We start from the raw sequence: 19,623 nt of genomic DNA on the forward strand, positions 1-19,623 counted from the left end.
AAGCTGCAATTAATTACTTCTGTTATTAAATCGCACCAAGACCATAGCTTATTTTCATTAAATATCTAAAGCGGGAACGTCGAAGCATTTAACAACATTCTACGGGCCTTTGATGCCTGGGATGCGATTAAAAGTAAGCTTTCACAGTATGCATTCCTCTTTCATTGAACGCAACACTCGCTAATGAATTCTTTGCAGTATTCGGGACAAAGCTTGTCGCGATAATACTACGTATTAAGTTCTTGCGTGTAAAATTTAGTAATTACTTTCGTGGCATTACTTGCGTTATGATCAAAGCTTTCAGACACCATGGTTACACGATAATTTATTCTCGTTATCAAACTCTTTTATGAAAGGCAATTCTTTGTTATACAACACATAAAGTGTTCGGAATTATACTCTACTTTTCAATTAGATAATCTGTCCAATCAACGGTGACCCCACAGTGAATGAACATTTCTTCTACTATAATATAGCAAAATTGTATACAAGTATTTTAGTTATTGTTCAGTAAACTAACATCTCAAATTCAAGTCATTTAATTCAGTTTTCAGAAAAGTTATACCGTTTCAAAAGCTGTACTTTTGAATACTTTCATTGCCCACTATATAACACGAATTCGTACAACTCGTAACGCATTCTCGTGTTGTACAACGCTCTGAATACGTATTTGAAGTATTATAATTTCATAAAAAATAGTTCAGTGACAATAAAAGTTGAATACATTTTAAAGCTTGAATATTCTACAGTAGAGTCGTACAGTTCGACTACGAACAATTTCGTTGAGAATTGGGAAGTTATTGTATGAACACATTTCGCAGCCATTGTAAATAGAACTTGGCGTTTCAATTCTGGATGTCGAAGTGCTGTGTGACCGAAGTACTCTAAAGTGAAAAATAACGTGTCTTGACAGTTCACCGACAGTTCCATCATGTGTTTCCAAAGGAGCCGCGGTGCGGTGCGGCGACGCGAGGGCGAGGTCGTCGTTAACCAGACCGAGACGGATGTCTTCGTGCAAACAATAATTTCATCCGAAATCACATTACGCGTACTGTGTATTATGTCAAAACTTTCGGGAGTTTTCGTCACGGCGTGGAAAGTTGCCGCGAACCCGCTCGACTGAGATATTCATCCCAACGTAACGAAGTTTCAAAGATGGCGAACGACCCCATGCCTGCACCGCGGAACACATCCGCCGGATCGATTTTAAATTACATTCATTACGGGTCCCCGGTCTCGTTGTTTCGTCCGCATAGCGGAGGAATAAACCAATGACTACTCGATTATATAGCAGAAGAAGCGAAGTCGGTTCGTTTCGGTGTGCCATTCGCAAAAGTTGACGGAGAGGAATGTTGTTCCTCGGAAAGGGAAGTTTCCGACCGGAACCGGGATGTAGATGATGATGGACGTAAAGTAATTTTCTATATACTAACTGTCGCTGCCTTGAATTATTGCATGGAGGATTCCTGCGTGTATCCAAAGTAGACATTCATCAATCTTTTTTAATAACGTCTTCGCGAATTAGAGCTTTGCATATTTGGAACGATGTTCAGCAAAGAAGCTGTGAAAAAGTGATCTTCGGGAATTCTTTCCTCAGAAATTGTCAAACTTCGATACAAAAAATATGTTCTCGTATTTAAAATGTTTTCGGAGTGAATTCGAAAGTTATGGCTAAAATGTCGATAACCATTTATATTACTTATTATAAAAGAGATTAAAAAAATGTCGATAGAATTTTAAACATGTATTCTTGTTCTGACAATGTTCTTTTACAAACTTTTTATATTTTATTTTTGCATTGATAGGTGAGTAAATGTATTATTTAACGGTATTGTATATATAAATATACAACGAACAGAAAAATTAATATTTATAGCCCTTTTCCATATATGGATACAAAATGATTCTCCCCCAAGCGAATATTGAACCTTTTAGTGTTTTAAGCGTCCTAGGGTAAATCTGAATCAGTCTTGCTGATATAATTAAAAAAGCAATGAACGTATACTTGATTGTGTGTTGTACACACATATGTAACATAAATTCATTAAGTAGCAAGCGTAATTACAGTTTCATTACTCGAAGAAGTTTCACATTGCAATTTAAATTCGAATCGAACTTATCGTCAAATCCGATTTAAATAAGAATTTCTCTATTTCATGAATCATTTTTGCGTTCACCTACTACACTAAACGATATTTACACCGAAAGTGAGTAGCAGGGAGCAATCAGTTTTTTCGAAACGTTCCTCTGCTGTATGTAAATCACTATAAGCCGAATTAAAGGTACAACGTCCACCGCCGGGGCATAGTTTAAGTTACTAACTGCTCAAAGGCTCCAATTTTTTCCTTAATTGGAAAAGTTTTCTAGTACTTTCTACTACAATAGGCTGCATGCCTCTTCGCCCTGTTACTAGGGATCGATGCCCGCCCGATTTTCTTTGTGACAAAAGGTTCACGAGCGGAGAACTTATTTCACCGCGCGTCGATACCCTCCGAAAAAAAGATTAAACAGTTTCCTTCAGCCAGGCTGCGAGTCAATTTGATTTAATTACACGAGGAGGTCAACTGCTCAACAAGAATATTTCAGAAAATATGCGCTCCATGGCATTCACCTGGCACACCGGTTTCTGCAGAATTTTCATGGCAGACGGCGAAGTTTCATACAATTTTTTCGGCTCACGTCTTAAACGGTTCTCTCGTTGATTTCTTTTTAAAATTCACCATTCATCGTGAGTGTTAAATTGCATATGAAATTCGATACGGAAAATCGGATTTCGAACGTTATCTTATCCTTTTCTTTCAACGCTGTAAACGAACCGAGTAAAAAATTCCGACAGGAATATTACGGTTGGATAAAAAACAATTCTTTGCACTCAGCACGAAAATTTTGAAAAATATCACATTTTCAATTTCGAAAATAAACTGTGAACTTCACCAAAAATAATATATGCATAGTTTTTTTAAGATTATTATTTCTTAACTATTATTAAGATTATTAATTTTAAGATTATTTTAAGATTATTATTTTTTAAGATTATTAGAGTTATAAAAATTTAAGCACGTTTGAACAATGATTGAAACGAAGCGAGCTTCTTTCATCTTTAACAAAAGAAAGTTATTTTTATCCCATCCTATAGATTCAATCGAACTTCACTACTTTAATTGTTCTTGAAAATTGCGATACTTATTGAATAAAGAGTATGGAAACAGTTACCGTTTGTTTCCTCACTGAATGAGAACTACTTTTTTGAAATTCTTATGTATGCAGCAATTATAGTGTGCAATTGTTACGTGGCTCGCTTTTCTAACAGCTTGTAAAACATATCTCGCACATTATACTGTTAGTCATTGATAAGTATCGGATTCTATTACTTACAGATTAGCATTGAATTATGCTTCTATCTCACAATGCACCTTACCTGAAACAAAAAGACAGTAATCATTAGTATAAAATCATCGCACGAGAACACTGATTTTAAGATCACGTTAACTCTACAGGCTGTTGTGTAACGCTTAACGAAATGAATTTCATCGAGAACTAAACCACGAACGAGAAAATGCTATTCCGCTTCTGATTTTCACAAGACAGTGTAACATTTTAAAACAGTGTAACTTCTTTTTTGTAATTGCCCCAAGCGATCTAAAGTTTTTTTTAGGATATCACAGGAACTAGTTTCCAATACAATGACTAGAATACCTTTTTAAAATTTACGCCATTACTTGTTATTACTTAGCCTATAACGAAAATTTAAAAAATACATTTTATAGATCTCGGTAACTTACAGACGTGCTTTTATAAATTGTTGTTATAAGCTTAGATAAAGCTATCATCCCCCAACTAATAGCAGCAATTTTCCAATCATCGTCAGTTTACGTATCATCGGAGTTACTCAAAAATCCGAGATTCCGAGTCCAAATTAAAATGCATCGTCACTGTTTCGATCGTTGTCCCAGGAAATAAAAGTTCGTGTTTTCAGCGCACATCCGAGAAAATTCTCCGACACGAATGTTTACAGCAAATCTCATAATAGCAGTTGTACCCGTTGTCTCCCGTTGAAACGTGAACACATAATCGGAATCGCGGAGACAGGCGCGGAAGGGTAGAAAAGAAGGAGGAAAATTATTTCACGGGGGCGGGGAAGGTGTTTTCCACGGTTCTTGTGCGTCGTGTCGTGCCGGGAGAAACGTCGAATTTAAAAGGCTCCGGTGGCGCACGTGACTGGTCAGACAGTGTCAGAGTTAACGTTATTTCGTGGAACGCATGGCTCTCGTTCCTGCTTGCCCCAGCTGTTCGTTTTTATCGTGCCGATGCATCGTCCTTTATGCCGTACCCCGCAACAAACCCCGGGCAAGGCTTGCTTAAGACCAAAGTCACGTGCCGGCGATACAGACAAGTGTGTATTGCAACCGGGGAACAACCAAAACTGATGATCGACGAGCGTGCGACCGCCCCTCGTTTCTATCCGGGCAGGATCTCTTAACTTCGTTCCGAATATTGCGGTAAATAGAAAGCTCGTTCGGTCTACGTTTTTTTCTAATCGAGTCAGCCAAATCGAATTTATCGATGGTTTTTCGGACGCTGATGCTTGCCGATGGATAGAATCGAGTTTACGGCTGCCCCGGGAAGGATAATGGACACCGACGAAGAAACCGGCAAGAGAATATCAATTCTTTCTTGTGGTACCGCATTGTTCCGCAATTCTTACAGTGAAACATTCTAGACCTTGTAGACGATGAGCCTTTTGATGATATGTGTTGTGGGCAGCCGCGTCTTGAAATATTTAACGAAATATCGGAAACAGTTAATAAAACACTCTTCTTTGTATGAAATAACATTTCAAGATTTATTTGACGCCACAGAGATAAGTACATGTATTGAAAATAGTTATTTACGTTGCGGAAAAGAAAATTATTAATTGAAATAGTATTTTCATAAAATTTATATTCAATAATTATTTGAATCGGAAATTATTATATAAAATAGTATTTCACGTGTCTCAATTTCTATTAATTATTTTAAACACATATTGTTTCGTAATATAAACTTCTTCTTATGTTTCCCTTAATTAATGAATATTTAACATCTGTTTTATTTTAATAAAAAATGAGCATCAAATATTAGATACTCGGAAAAGTTCGTATCGTTTCAATGTAAAGAATAAGCTTTATATAACTATATATTGACATTAACGTATATATGTAAAATACTAATTCTTTACGTAACTACGTCAAAAAACTGTTTTTTCTGTGTACGCCTATGAATACATTTTTAAAGTTACGAAAAAAAACATAAGAAATACAAATGTCACAGACACAATTTTATAATATTGCAGCGTGAACTAAAACTTTCTTTTAGTAGCATATTTTTAAATTTTGTTTAAAATCCTTCTTAGGAAATATAAGATAAGAAAGTACACAACAAAACTGTAAGACGTAATAATTAAAATTTTCGAAGCTTTCTTAAAATTACGAACTCACAATTTTGGCTGACCTTTTCGGTAGCAGATTTTTTTCAGTAAACCACAGACAATACGACTCTCGGATCCGAAACGCTGATAGCTGTGATGCAAAATGTAGTGGAAAGATGTGCTTGCGAAGCGTAAAATAGGGGTCACCTATAGGTGACGTTATTTTCCGCTACTGAATTTAAAAAATTTCCAATTCATATATTTTATGGTTACATTAAAGTAAACACAAATTATGTCGAAAAAAATAAGTTGTTCATCTTTGAATACATCAGTTGCTAACTTAATTACTTGTCTACATTTAAAAGCTGATTATAATACTACTACAACAAATTTTGAATTCTTAGGTTTTACTCTATTAAATGAATACATTACCTTCGCGGTACTTGTACGGTTATAGATTTTCAGCATGGAATATGTTATATGGGAAAATTACTTTTGGCCCATCCTATACGTGCGCATATGTATGAAACCAGATTTGATGTGAAAAAAAATTTGTGTGGACAGCTAACGAGCACGACGCATGAGGTTAGAGGTGAAAGATGGGTTGCAGTTCTCTTTACAGAAGTCCATAATGTCTACGTATACTATGATGCGCCTTTGAATATTATTTAGATTCAGATTTATAATACAGCGTGAATTTAGCAACTTGAACTTTTGTCTATTGCATGATAGAAAAAAATTGCAGAGAACGATTTTTGTGACGATATACATACAGTGACTCGCATTAATATTTGGACACCTTTTAAAACGGAATAATTTATTTAAAAAAAAGTGGACTAAATGACTTGTATTATTTTCAGATATTAGGGGGTTGCCTAGTTTACTAGGCAATGTCGACAAAATGTTTTGTAGACGTTACAATTGGTTGGGATGTAAAAAAATTATAAGAAACTCGCGTTTTTTAACTTTTTTTATCTGAGCTTACAACGAAGATTCTTTTTTTTAAATACTGTTCTAAATTGATGCGTAAATATACATATAACCGAGTGCCTATAAAAATCTTTAATTTGCTGCGATCGATTTATAATTTGACTAACAAATGTTTTACTGCTTCTTGCTCTTTTCCATTCTTTTCGGGTATATCGAAATTCTCTCTCGTAAATCCTGTCGTGATATCAAATCTGTATAGAAGACGTTAATGCTGTTTGATAACTTTTGTCGAGCGCGGATATTACGGTAAACTGCATTTAGCGACGTTTGAAAATTATTTTCATATGGATTTCGTAGTAAATTGCAGTAAATGAAATGCGCGCGGTATGAAAGGTGCTTTCAGGGAATCTCGGTGAACTATTTAACTCGCTTTATTCAAAATTGGTAGTTAATGACATTTGACAGCGCCGCGACAAATTCAACCCCCGTAAATACTCGCAAACGAACGGGGTTATTGTTCTGTAAAAATCGCGCAAAAAGTTTCCGTCTCCGCTCCGAAATGTTGACAAAACATTCAAATACTATACAATCATCTTTTCGAAAAAATACAATTTGCAATTTATACGATTTTAATTAAGGAACTGAATATAAATAATGCACAATCTGCATGAGAAATTGCAGACAATAATTTTCTGCAGTGAACTCTAATGAACGTGGATTTAAAAATGCTTTGGTACTTTTACATTACGTTGGCCAATTAAGCAATATTGATTCATACTTACAGTAGTTTTCTCTTTTTTATACTTAGATCGTTATAGAACAAATTGAGATCATATATATAGGCTAAAATTGTCTAAATAAAATAACTTAAAAGCGATAGCTTTTACAAAATATACCCTAAAAGCTGTATTTTATAATCGATAACGAAGATATTGAAGATAGAATTAATTTTTGAAGACTTTTAATCTTTCATATAAATATGGAAAACCACGGTCGTTTTTATTTGATGAAATTTTAATAAAACCGGAACAATAAAAATTCGGAACATTATATACAATAATTTACATTGTAAACGTTGTCACATATACTGTAAAAGAAAAAGAAAAATTGAAGTTTTTTCTCGATTTGAAAGCACCAGAAGTCCTCATGCATATTCTTTAATCAACGGAAATGGTTATTGATTAACATGAAGCGTTTTAATAAGTCACTTCTAATTGATCAATTAAGTAACACCTGTCGGAGTGAGTTGGCTGAAAGAAGTTCGTAGAACTACCAGCTGTAAATTAACGCATTCGCGTTAATGACCGTAATTCAATTCAGTTGATCGGACTTTTTGATTATTCGTTGGAGGTCCGAGTAACATTATTTTATATTTGCTAAGAAGACAAAAGCCTATATAATATTTTATCAATATCCTTTTGAAAAATACTAATGTATCTATTATATTTTTTAATTTCAATAGACCGCATAAATAATTTATTTGGCAATTACATTCACACTTCTGATAAAACATTTCGATGTTACTCATCTTAGAACTCTTCTTTTCTCTTTAATTAAAGGTTATACGTCGCATCAACTGCATGGTTATTAAGGACGAGAACGCATTCATTACAGTAACAGATTTCGGTTTTTTTAACCGTTTGCGTACCACGAGCCACTTTTGCGCTCTTCAGATTTTGTGTCGAGAAAAGCCAGGGCATTTGGCCGAAATGGACGACTTACGGCCCATCCGAAATTTGTCGAAACGTGCTCAGTCTTTCAGACGCATGTATACGTCGCGCGTCGCATCGCTGTCAGTAATACAATTTGCATTTTGTTGTTACCTATTCTAAATTAATAGTATATATATATTTTCATTTATAACGTTTTATTTTATGTTTTACGGCTTTTTTCGACACATAATCGAAGGAGCGCTATTGCGCTCTTCGGCGCTTTTTGATCCTGTTTTTTCAGAACCATCTGGTACGCAAACGGTTAAAAATAGAATACATCTTATGTCTTATGTTTGGCAAGATTATCTTTCATATGTGTGTTTCCTATTTTGTACTTAGCACGTAGGAAATCACGTTTTGTGCGTGATAAAATAAGATGGTCGATGGATGTCGATATGTTGCATATTTCGCACATTGGTATTGGATCCTTCGCCATCAGGAATGACCATATTCCCAGAGCGTGGTCTATTCTAATTCGGGATAAAGTGACTTGATCTCACCTCTGCAGATTGCAACTTATTTCGTACTTTCGAAAAATGAGTCGCAGACGGTTTGTATTTTTCAATAAATGAGCCCTGCAATTGTGCGTCAATAATCTCTCTTTGAGAAATTTAAAGAGCTTCGATAACAAAATTTGAACTCGTCGTTTGCGTTAACCGAATCAACCGGCGCCCGAAAATCAATCAACCGCCGTGGCGAACGCAGGAAAATATTTACAAAATCGAAAAACGCCGCGGCTTATTTACCGTTTCGAAAATTCCGCGCCTGGATATAATACGGCCGAAAATAAACATAATTCTAGCGCGAGGCCGATCATAAACGTATTTTATTCGAGTTCGCAGCGTGTTTCGCGGAGATGAACGCGTGGACGCCGAATCGTGGCCGACTTTCGGTACAAGCCGGCAGGAATTGTTCTCGTAAAATTTTATTCAAACAACGCTGTCGAATTCTCGACTTATCGGCGACCGAAAAACCGTTCGATCCGATACGACGGAAGCCGGCGAAACTAGTGTAACGGTACGGGAGTCTCGAGCTATAGCTACCAGAGAAATTGTAATTTTACGTCCCGGAAGTTCCGTCGCCTAGCTACTTACAAGTTAGGATGCGTTATAGGTTCACAATGCTCCCCTGTGCTCACGGAGTTCGCGATACGAAGGGTATTATCGTACGACACTCCGAACTCGATAATTGGCTGCTAACAACGCAATGTATTGGTTTCTGTCTTTAGGCGCTTATACGTACAAATTCTGATAACGAACGTTAATTCAATCCCCAGTTATAGTTGGTGTGTCGAGACTCGACAGAGCTGGGGATACAGGCCCACGAAAAGTTCCGACTTCGAAATAAGGATCGGGAACGACGGACTGATCGATTGCCGTCTGAACGATTTAATTGGAACCTCTTTCAGGGAAGGTTGCACGCGACTTTTAACAATATTCGTGATACAGGCTGGCCGTTGCGTTCGAAGTAGACGGAAAACAAGCAAAATAGCAGAAATCGGAATCGTTAGCTGCCCAGAGAAACAGATTCGGAGTGCGATGCGAAATCCGGTGTTCAATTTTTCACACTAAACCTACCGCGCCTTGAAACTAACGCGCGTTGCTTTACGATGACGAGAGGACTATATTTATTTAGACCTTTCGTTATTTTAATTATAATTTTCCCGATTGTGTGTGTATCATTTGCCTCAAGTATTTTTCTGTATACTTCTGTTTTTAAACAATTTCTAAATTTATAAGCTCTATCCAATCCGCTTCAAGGATTTCGGATACTCGAAAATTCTCGGGGCTTGATTTTTTTAATTCGAATGCCCGAACTTTCTGGATATATCCAAAAGTTTCGCGTTCCGACCCGATCAATAACGAACACGCTCCTAATAAATAAGCACATTATACATAATACGATAAGATTATCATCTTCAAAAAAAATTCTATCGACTGTGCTGGGACTACTGAGTGAAAACAGTTAGAACTACAGAATTCTCTATTTATTAAATTGCTTAAGACCGGAGGATTAGCATTTTCAACGCGCCCTTTTAAACTTTCCGTCAATTAGTTTTCATTTGGATTAATCCCCGAACTGATGCACATCCATTAAGAGTTCCGTCAACATGTAACTAAGATTGATCTGTGAGAGTAAGAGTACAATGGACGGTGAAATTGAAAAAAGGGTAGGGACACGATAATGGAAAATGGATCGTCTGTGACCAGACATACTGCACCATCAATTTGTCAAAATGTGTCTCTTTATTTTCCATATCTACAGCGAAACAATATTCTTTGCGCAAGTTACTATAGTTTGTAACTAGGAACAACAGCCCATGCGAGTTATTATAGTTACAGCAGTTTTCTATTTAGCAAACACATGACGGTGAAGTGTTTGCAATATAGAAAGTAGTATCTACATATAGTGGTAAAGAACTGTTACGTTATATACTACTGATATTTAAACAAAAACCAAAGAAAAACAATATTTGTATATTTCGATTTTCTATTATAACTAATATAGAAGTATACAAATATGACGTTTTGTTAAGTTTTCATTGAAATATCACTAAAAATGTAAAGGTTACTTTGATTCTATAATTATTCACACCACTGTACATATGTACACGTATGTCATAATACGTTTATATATGTTTATGCACGTTATAATACTTCCATTTGTTTCATTAACGAGGAACAATTTGCTGCGATTTCAATGTTCCGATTTATGCGGAGTATGCCATTCGAAGTTTCACGCTCAATTACCCCTCCAACTGTTCGTTGTTCAACAAAATATTTCAAATAGAATATATTTTATTTTTAAAACATCTCTCGTAAACTTTGTTGAACAATGCAGTTAAGAATACAACTGCAAAAGGAATATAAAATTCTCAGTATTCTTCAAATATGTTTAGAAAAAAGACGCAGTTTCTCGAAGTAAATAAATGAAATGCTTCTTTTTATGGTACGCAAAACTAATCGAATCGCAGTAATTTAATGTGAAGAGAAAATACGATAATCTTGGCAATAATCGAATTACATTCGAACATGATCGCCACGATAGATAGATGCGATCGACCTGCGTGATTTTAAAAGCACCATAAGCGATATTTAAGCTGTCTTTTCTTCGTGAACAAGATCGATCATTGCAAAATCACGCCCGCGAGCTGATCCGGAGATTTAAACGGGCAATGGGATTACGTAATTTACATGGCAGGATATTTGGCGATCGGCTTTCCAAAGCCGATGTAATATCCATGCAAGTCATTAGTGACTTACTGTACAGAAATACTTTTGACACAGGTAATCGTACAAGTTGACGTCGGCGATGGGCCACAATAAAAATGGAACGGAATAATTGCAGCTATATTCGGTGATTCATTGTTGATCTTTTCGTTACGAAATTCGAAAGACTAAATGTGAGAAGCGTCGTTCACGATATTTCAAAGTGTCCAGCGATTGTTTCACGCGATATAAACTTCTTTCTTCGACGAACGAGAAGTCCTAAACTCGAATGTAACGCAAGTGTTAATGCGAGAATGAACAATTCGCAAGAATACAGGTAATTTAATAAATGAAAATTTTTTCCTGAGTACGGTAATTAGCACGTTTTTGATTATTCATCGACTAAAAACAAATGTTGTCAATTAGGGATCGTACATTTCGTTTTAATATATATAAACCCATAAGAAATTTATACATAAAGCAGCGCGAATAATTTTCAATCGATAATTATATGTGCAACACAATGCGCGATCACACACACACACAATTAACAGTTTATATCTAAAATTCAAATTCGCCTTTTGTATCACGATTGTTCATTTCACCGGGAGAGTCTAAACAATGCAAACGGAATAAACAATTGCAAATTAGAATATTCAATTATGAGTGTATTGTCTACGCAAGAGTAATGTATTAACTGTTACTCATTGGATAAAAAGATTGAAAAATTCCCCGAGCATTCGTCATTGAGTAGATGATTAAATAAAACATGAATCAACGCAAAATGATTAAAAGTGCGCCTAGTTTATACTAGGCTATTTCTTTATAGAAATAGCGCGTGAATTCACAGAAATCATATGTTCATAAGATTATGCTTATGTTACACAGTGTTCATGCAAAATAAAAATCTTTCCATTCGGTTGTAAGAAATGGAAATTAGAAGAAAATGTATTTTTACTTGCAATAATTTTAATACATCGAAAACAACGTAACACTATTATTAAATTGTTTTAATCGATTTACAATTTTCTTGTCTATCCACTCGTTTTCGAAAATGCATAAAATTCACAGTCTAACAATAACATTGCAAAACTATATTTTCTCAGAATTGAGCATTCTGACTGAAATTCTACTTCGACCAAATAATCAAACTTGTTTTCGTGTAAATTTATTTGCCGTGTTAACATTATTAGTCCTCTAGGGTAAGTGTGGCTATTACAGCGGACGCCCCAAATACTGCAGTATTTTATAAAAGTAATAAAATCTATATATATATATAACATTTTATACTGCGTAATCTTCTAAAAATTAATGTCATAATTTTTTATATGTTCAATACCGATAATTTATGACATACAAGTAACAGCAATCGCAGTTTTAATTCATTTATTTACTTTTGATATTTGAAAGCTTACGAAAACTCTTCTTATGAAATACTCGTAACGGTAGCTTTGAACGTTGATTCGAAAGGCATTTATATTTTGGTAATTAATAATAATCTTTTAATTTTAGCGTCATTTTTAGGTAAATGAAAAATAAATAAATATGATAAAATCATTAATTTGATAAAAAATCGACATACACTGTCACTATCATCTATCCTCGAATATTATTTACAAACACAGTATTTGGCGCATAGTTAATGACTACGTACATTACTGCGTTGCTTTACCGAACTGCATACCTTAACCTATACAGTGCAGTCCTCGATGAGCCGGCGTGAATACGCTTGATCGTAGAGTACCTACCCCTAATTTGTGAAGTGCTACAATGAGAATATCTTGATCCTAGGAATTGTAGCTGTGTGTGTACATTTAAATGAAAATGGGTAATGTCAACCTTGACACACAGTGGTCCGAAAGTCCGCAGTATTTGGCTCGCAGTAATAGATACATACCCACAGTAACATATGCACACGTATGAATTCTTTACATTACGCTTTTTGATGAAATTTGTGCCAATATTTTGAGAAAAGTAAATATTCGAGTTCAAGTATAATTTGCTCAAGTTGTTAATTTCTTGGCGTAGAAGATCTTATTTTCTCTGTCAAAGTTCGCCTTCATTGAGAAACCGCAGTAATACCTACAGATCGATTTGAAACATGTTCCGTGTTTACAAAACACAGATCGGAACTCTGGCTCGTCCAAGGTTTCGCGGCAGAATTTCCAAGAATCTATTTGCGTAAGGATTCGCCGTTCAACAACAACATTATCGATCGTTTATCAAGTGGCACGCCCGCGTTCGCAGGATCCATCATCCTCTTTGACGTCCACTCGCACGGCAAAAAGATTCGAACAAAATGAATGTAACGAGCAAGCAGTCCGGATAACGTCAGGGCTTGTGTGCGCGATGTCTCGTCTGGTGGGCACGATTATTCGGTATAATCGTATTATTCGAGATAACACGGCTTTCCGCAGCACCGACACAATCCGTGGCTTCGGATTCAAGCGTACGAGTGCACGTAGCCCGAGGATGCTTGTCGTCACTTACCTCCTCAAGGGAATGTAAACAGGCGAGAGCAGTTGAATCGAGATCCGGCGGCGTTCTGTGTCGAAAACAACTGCGAGATCCGATGATCCGATACATGTATGTATTCAGCGGAGTGCCACGTGTCGAGATCAAAACTCGACAGTTTTTCCGCCCAGAAATGATTCTCTTTAGTCGAAAACGATCACGCCTCGTTCGGCATCCTTCGCGAAATTAGTTGCTAACTAAACTAATGACATAACAATTCAAAAGTGGAGACGTACGATGCTCTTTTAACTTCGTTACATTTTGAAGATCCCAATTAGATTTCGCATACTAGATGCATAGGTCACAGGGGCAGTGTTAACTAGGCGTTTTCTCAGTCATCGACGTTTTGCATCGCAAAAAAAATTTTACGTGTTTGTGGAAAATCGCGAGGTTTCCTTTTAATTGCTCATTTAGAATGATTTGTAATGGTCAGACACGCCAACGAAATTTTTCTGTAAAACAAATTAGTTTTCGCGTCATCTTTCCGTGTTTTTCTTTCTTGCTCCATGCAAGTTATAATTTTAAGGAAAACGATGTCCGTGCTTACTTTCGAATGTCTAGAGAATATTCTATAATTTTTTGGATCCAAAATAATAAATGGTTTAAACGTGGCAGCCGTTTCAAATCTGTATATACGACATTGTGTTCGGTACGAGCGATATATTTATGTATATGTATACAATGTATACAATATTATATACATGTATACATGTATCTATATATATATCTATATATATAATAATAATAATAAATTTTATATAGATAATATTAATTAAATAAAATAAATATTAGTATGTAATAAACAATGGTTTAAATCCTTTGTAATACAATACAAAAATACAATAACAATCAAACAGAGTATGAACAAGAAAAGGAAAAAAGAAACGTTATAACAAATGATGTGGATATGATATTATATAAGAAAGTAAAGTAATATATTAATAAAATATTAAATAATTAATAAATATTAAATAATTAAAATATTAATAAAATATATATATATATATATATATATATATATATATATATATATATATAATCTACACTTATATACATATTAATACATTACATATATGTATAATAGAAATAATATAATAATAATGTAATATATATGATATACATATATGATGTACAGATTGTAATATAATAGTATAATAAAATTTTGCATACTGTAATTTGAAATCATCTGTATTTTAATTTTTTGTATTTAATAAACTGTTGAAATTTCAAGTGTGCCCTAAGTAAGTGTTCAATTCTATATGCAAGACGAGAATAAAAATCGAGAAGGAATAGAAATCTTTTAGGTCAGGAGAAATGTCTAGAATCCAGAGTTTTCCAGTTAAAATGTCTTCGTCTGCAAATGGTAAACTGGTGAATTTATACTCTTTGAACAGTTTACTCTGTTTTCCATTTCGTGGAGTAAACCGATTTGGCAAATGATGATCTCAATTATCGTTCGAACGACGCAATAAATTCAGGATAGCGATCAATAAAAATTTCGCGGGAGAAACAATTAATTTGAAGGGATCCAGTTCGGGAGCTCGGCGTGACAGACGGAGCGGGCAAAAGGAGAATCCGGAGAGTGTATGAAGAGAGTCGCGGCAACTTTAAATTAAAAGTCCGCCGGGACGTTTATTTGAGTTGTGTCGTAAAAGTTGATTTATCGCTGCCCGTCGCCGGTAATATTAATTTCGCAGAGTTCGTGCAAGCGCTCGTTACACGTACTTCACTTTTATAGCATTAATAAGAACATCATCCGCGGCAACTAGCTGCGAGAGCTTAATTGGATCAACCGGCGAACGGAATCACAGCGGAGGGTGTATGATGTGGCGGTAAACGGCCGAGCCGGAAAACAATTTAAGCAAAACACCGTGAATAATTCTGATGCGCGGGAAGAAATGAAAGGAGCTGGTGATGGCGCCAACCTCGATACGTATTCAGGAATATTAATTCAGTTTGCGTTTGAAATGTTCGCTGACCAAGCTAATGAGCTTAAATTCATCAAGCTATAATTAGTTGTGTAGTGGCCAATAAAAAACGGCAGATTTTCCAGGGGCTTCGCAATTCTTCCTATTCGTTTCGCTACAACGCCACCCGATGGTTGAAATCGTCGATATCAATAATCCATCACTTGATAATAGAATACTTGATGAATCATGTATATATAGACACTTTGATCTACTTCGGTCTTGCTTTCGACCAGACTTGCTTTTCGTGTCCACCAACCAGAGCAACAAGAACAACCAGAATTAGGCATTTTTGGACAATGTTGTATAACGATCAAAATTATGATTGACCATTAATCAGAATAAATTAGTCATTACTTACAAATGTTTTGCCAAAAGTAATTGTTAGTTACGATACAAAAATAATTTCATTAATCACAATTACATATTAATTCTTAATTACAATTACCGAGTGATCGATGGTAATTGTTCATAACCGTTGGTCATTAGTCATTATTAATTTATATTAGTATTGCGCCCGCAAATTTTCTGGCGCAAACCTCGCTTCATATCAACATAGTATGGATTTGGCTATAGTTGGTATTAGGACAAAAGAAAGAAAGTCGATAATTAAAGAAATGGCGACATTTTGAAATTTGATTATCAATTTTTCGATATTATCGTTGATTCTGATATGGGCATGAGTATACCGAATGTGCACCTAAATTTTCGAGGCAATTGATTAAGTAGATTTTGCAATATCATGGTCAACGTTTTGAAAAAAAACATACTTTCGAGAAAATCACATTTCAAGTTTTGTATACCAGAACTGATCATTCACGTTATAGATATCATACTGACTATAATTTTGTTGATTTTGAGAATTCAGGCGTAAGGTTTTATAAGCGTATTTTTATAAACCTATATTCTTCAAGAAAATGTATAAAAGAAATTCGGTCCTTTCAAAGATTCGCACTAGAATACCCATTTAAAGAATAACTGCAAAAAGTGGAAATCACACGAGCTAATCACGAGAGGTTGGAAGAAGAAGAATCGCAACGTAAGAAAAAATTAGCCTGGAAGTCCAATTTTTCTGGATCTAACGAAGAAGTTAATTTAAAGAATAACTGCAAAAATTGGAAATGGCTTATCACGGTTGGCAGTCTAATGATCGCGACGAAAGTAAGAATGGAAGAAAGAAATGATGGAAAGTCGGAGTTTCTATCAAACGATTCTTCTTCGTTACGCTCGACTTGACTCGGCGCAACAGTAAACGCAAAACATCGTCGTCGGGCATCGACAATATCGCGGCGCATAGAAAATGCAACACCTATATAACACCGAATATTTCCTGGCTGGCGTAGTTCATTTTTCGCTTGTAGTTCGGTTTTCGTTCGACACACCGCGAAAGTTCGTTTCACAGCCGCCGCCGCCCCTTCACTGTGAAATACGTTGAAAATTTGTTTGTGCACACGCGTTTCCAGCCAATTGGACGGTCCGGATATCACAACGAGATACGCTGTTACGTGATATGTATAGCCAACTACTGGCGACAGAAATGGGGTGTGATATGAGATTGGAATTTCAACGCGAGAAACGATATCCCCTAACTTGAGAAACAATTAAACGCGCGCGCACGCGCGCCTTCGATTATCTCCGCGACATTTTTTATTATTTCTCCCACCAAGTGATTTTTTCGATTCCGTTAACAACGTGGACGAACATGTCCACACTATTTTCTCAATTGGAAAGATTTGTCCAGTTCGATTCATCGAAGATGTATATATGATGGATGAGATTATTAACCCGAGAAAGATAACTTACGTCGCAGAGGCGCCTGCGAAGACTGTTGATTTTTGTTAATTTTTCATAGAGGTCTAGTGATTTAAGTTTAAAATTACTTAAAATATAAAAAAATATAATATAAATGCATTTTATTTTTACAATAATGCCAAACCTTTAAAATGACTAGATTAACTTAAATAAATATCCATTGTTAGTATAAAATTGACGCCTTAGAAAAGCATGCGCCTCTGAAGCGTATGGTTATCTTTTACGTACGTTGTCATATGGTTATCTTTCTAGGGTTAAGGGTCATTTTGGCAATGTGTAATAATGATGATATTCTTACGAGAGAATAATTTCACTGTTGATTTTTGATTTTCCGTTGTTATTGAAAGAACCTCTTTATTTTTTGTAAGCTCTGATAATGATGTATTCCAAATTACGCGTTGTTACTGCACGTAATTACATATCGTTGTTAGTAAATTACGTGTGATAAATATTCATGATGTATTGTAACGGTATGTCATTATTAACGAAATAAATTATATATTATAAGAGTACTATATACAACACGCGTATACATAGTGATCTTAATGGAACAACCATAATTATTTTGGTTATTAATGAACCGATCCTTCCGTTCATTTGATCGGAAATGTAATATTACTTCAATTAACAAGACCTCCTGCCTATCTTGTTAATCGAAATGATGTGTGCATCGAATCAACATACCGATTTATTTATCTTTGATAGAAAACCTCGAATTTTTCTGGTACAGACGAGATAACAACGAATACGCGCGTTATGCCTAATTCCAATGCTTTTTACGATTACACTGATCATTGCAATCCAAGTATTCTCGAGTTCATTTCTGTCGACATAAAATAATTGGGGAACCTACAATTAAATACTGTAAATGCTAAAGAATTTGGCGTTATATTTTAGCAGAACTAACTTAAATTTCCAAGCATTCCATATCCTCAATCTCTGTGACAAAAATGCCTTCGACTTTGCGAGCAGACATAGCAAAAACAAAAGTTTAAAAGACAAGGCGACATTCGTAAAACGTAAGAAACTTAAAAGTCCGAAATCAAGTCACCGCTAGCGACACGTTCAAAGAAAAATTAATTATTATCGTGCGCCAAGGAGAATTTAAATAAACCAAGTAAATAAACCATTGTTCACGCGCGCAGGCAAAAGGAGACTTATCGTCGCGTTTCTTATCGGGGAATTGTTGCCGTAAGAAAACGCATTATCGAGTGCAAATTAAAAAATCCAATTCACGCGGCCGTTACAATACCTCTCGATACTGCAACGGCGATGAATGAGTGTCGCCAGTGACTAAAGTAGACCTGGATTATAAATACAATCGCTGCTCGGCGATACATTATTAGAGGCGACAGTTGGTGTATCGGTGAATGCGCTGACGAGCATCCCCGGCGCGGAAAAATCGCGTTCCAATGAACAATACCGTCCCATTTCGATTAGTAAATGCAAAATGTCATTGTATGCCGCGTCGATACAGGATCAGACCGTAAAAAGAACAATAATAAACGCTTCTGGGGACGGTGGATTACCTTCCAGCGATGCAGCTAGACACGGTTATTTTGGCTGTCGTTGATCGGACTGGTATCGGTTTGATTGAAAGTTTCGCGATATCTGCGCTCGTTCTATTATTGCTGAGACTTATCTCGTTGCTTTTCCCCCACGTCGCTTTCCGGCCACGTTTATCCTTTGATGAAAACTAGATTTTTATAGCGTTCGATGACGACCCGTCAACTTAACAAGACCTTGATCGACGTAGACAATTTCTGTTAATTCCATGAGTACGTTCGATACAGCAGCATTATGTAAAAAAGAGTACCCGGAATTTATCATTGAGAAGTCCCGCGGTGCCTGTATCGAAACAATCTTTTTTTTATCCAAGTAACCACCGCACTTATTGCTAGTTTTGACGCAGAGTTTGATCGCGATCCATCAACCATTGTTTGTGTTTCCATATTCATACACACGCCGCAGAAAGTATGCTGACACGCTCAAAAGTGGTAAATTTTAGGATCAAAGGACAAAAAACGTAGATTGCACGCCGATCAACAGGAGGTTCATGGAGAACAAGATTT

At 35.7% G+C, this 19,623-nt stretch overlaps 2 protein-coding genes across 5 annotated transcripts in view; one reads left to right on the forward strand and one right to left on the reverse strand.

The window, feature by feature from the left end:
• Nucleotides 1-19,623, reverse strand: part of qin (tudor domain-containing protein qin) — a 467,903-nt gene that overhangs the window by 42,669 nt on the left and 405,611 nt on the right. The window contains exon 2 of one of the 4 annotated variants that reach the window (XM_076523081.1): nucleotides 3,376-3,418. The exons of the other annotated variants lie outside the window; for them this stretch is intronic. The gene's annotated coding sequence lies outside the window, so the exon portion shown is untranslated. The remainder of the gene's footprint in view (nucleotides 1-3,375; nucleotides 3,419-19,623) is intronic. 4 annotated transcript variants of the gene reach the window in all.
• LOC143259711 (uncharacterized) overlaps nucleotides 1-19,623 on the forward strand; it is a 175,815-nt gene that overhangs the window by 27,574 nt on the left and 128,618 nt on the right. The gene's annotated exons all lie outside the window — the stretch shown is intronic.

The sequence above is a fragment of the Megalopta genalis genome, chromosome 6 (assembly GCF_051020955.1).
Source record: "Megalopta genalis isolate 19385.01 chromosome 6, iyMegGena1_principal, whole genome shotgun sequence".
NCBI lineage: Eukaryota > Metazoa > Arthropoda > Insecta > Hymenoptera > Halictidae > Megalopta > Megalopta genalis.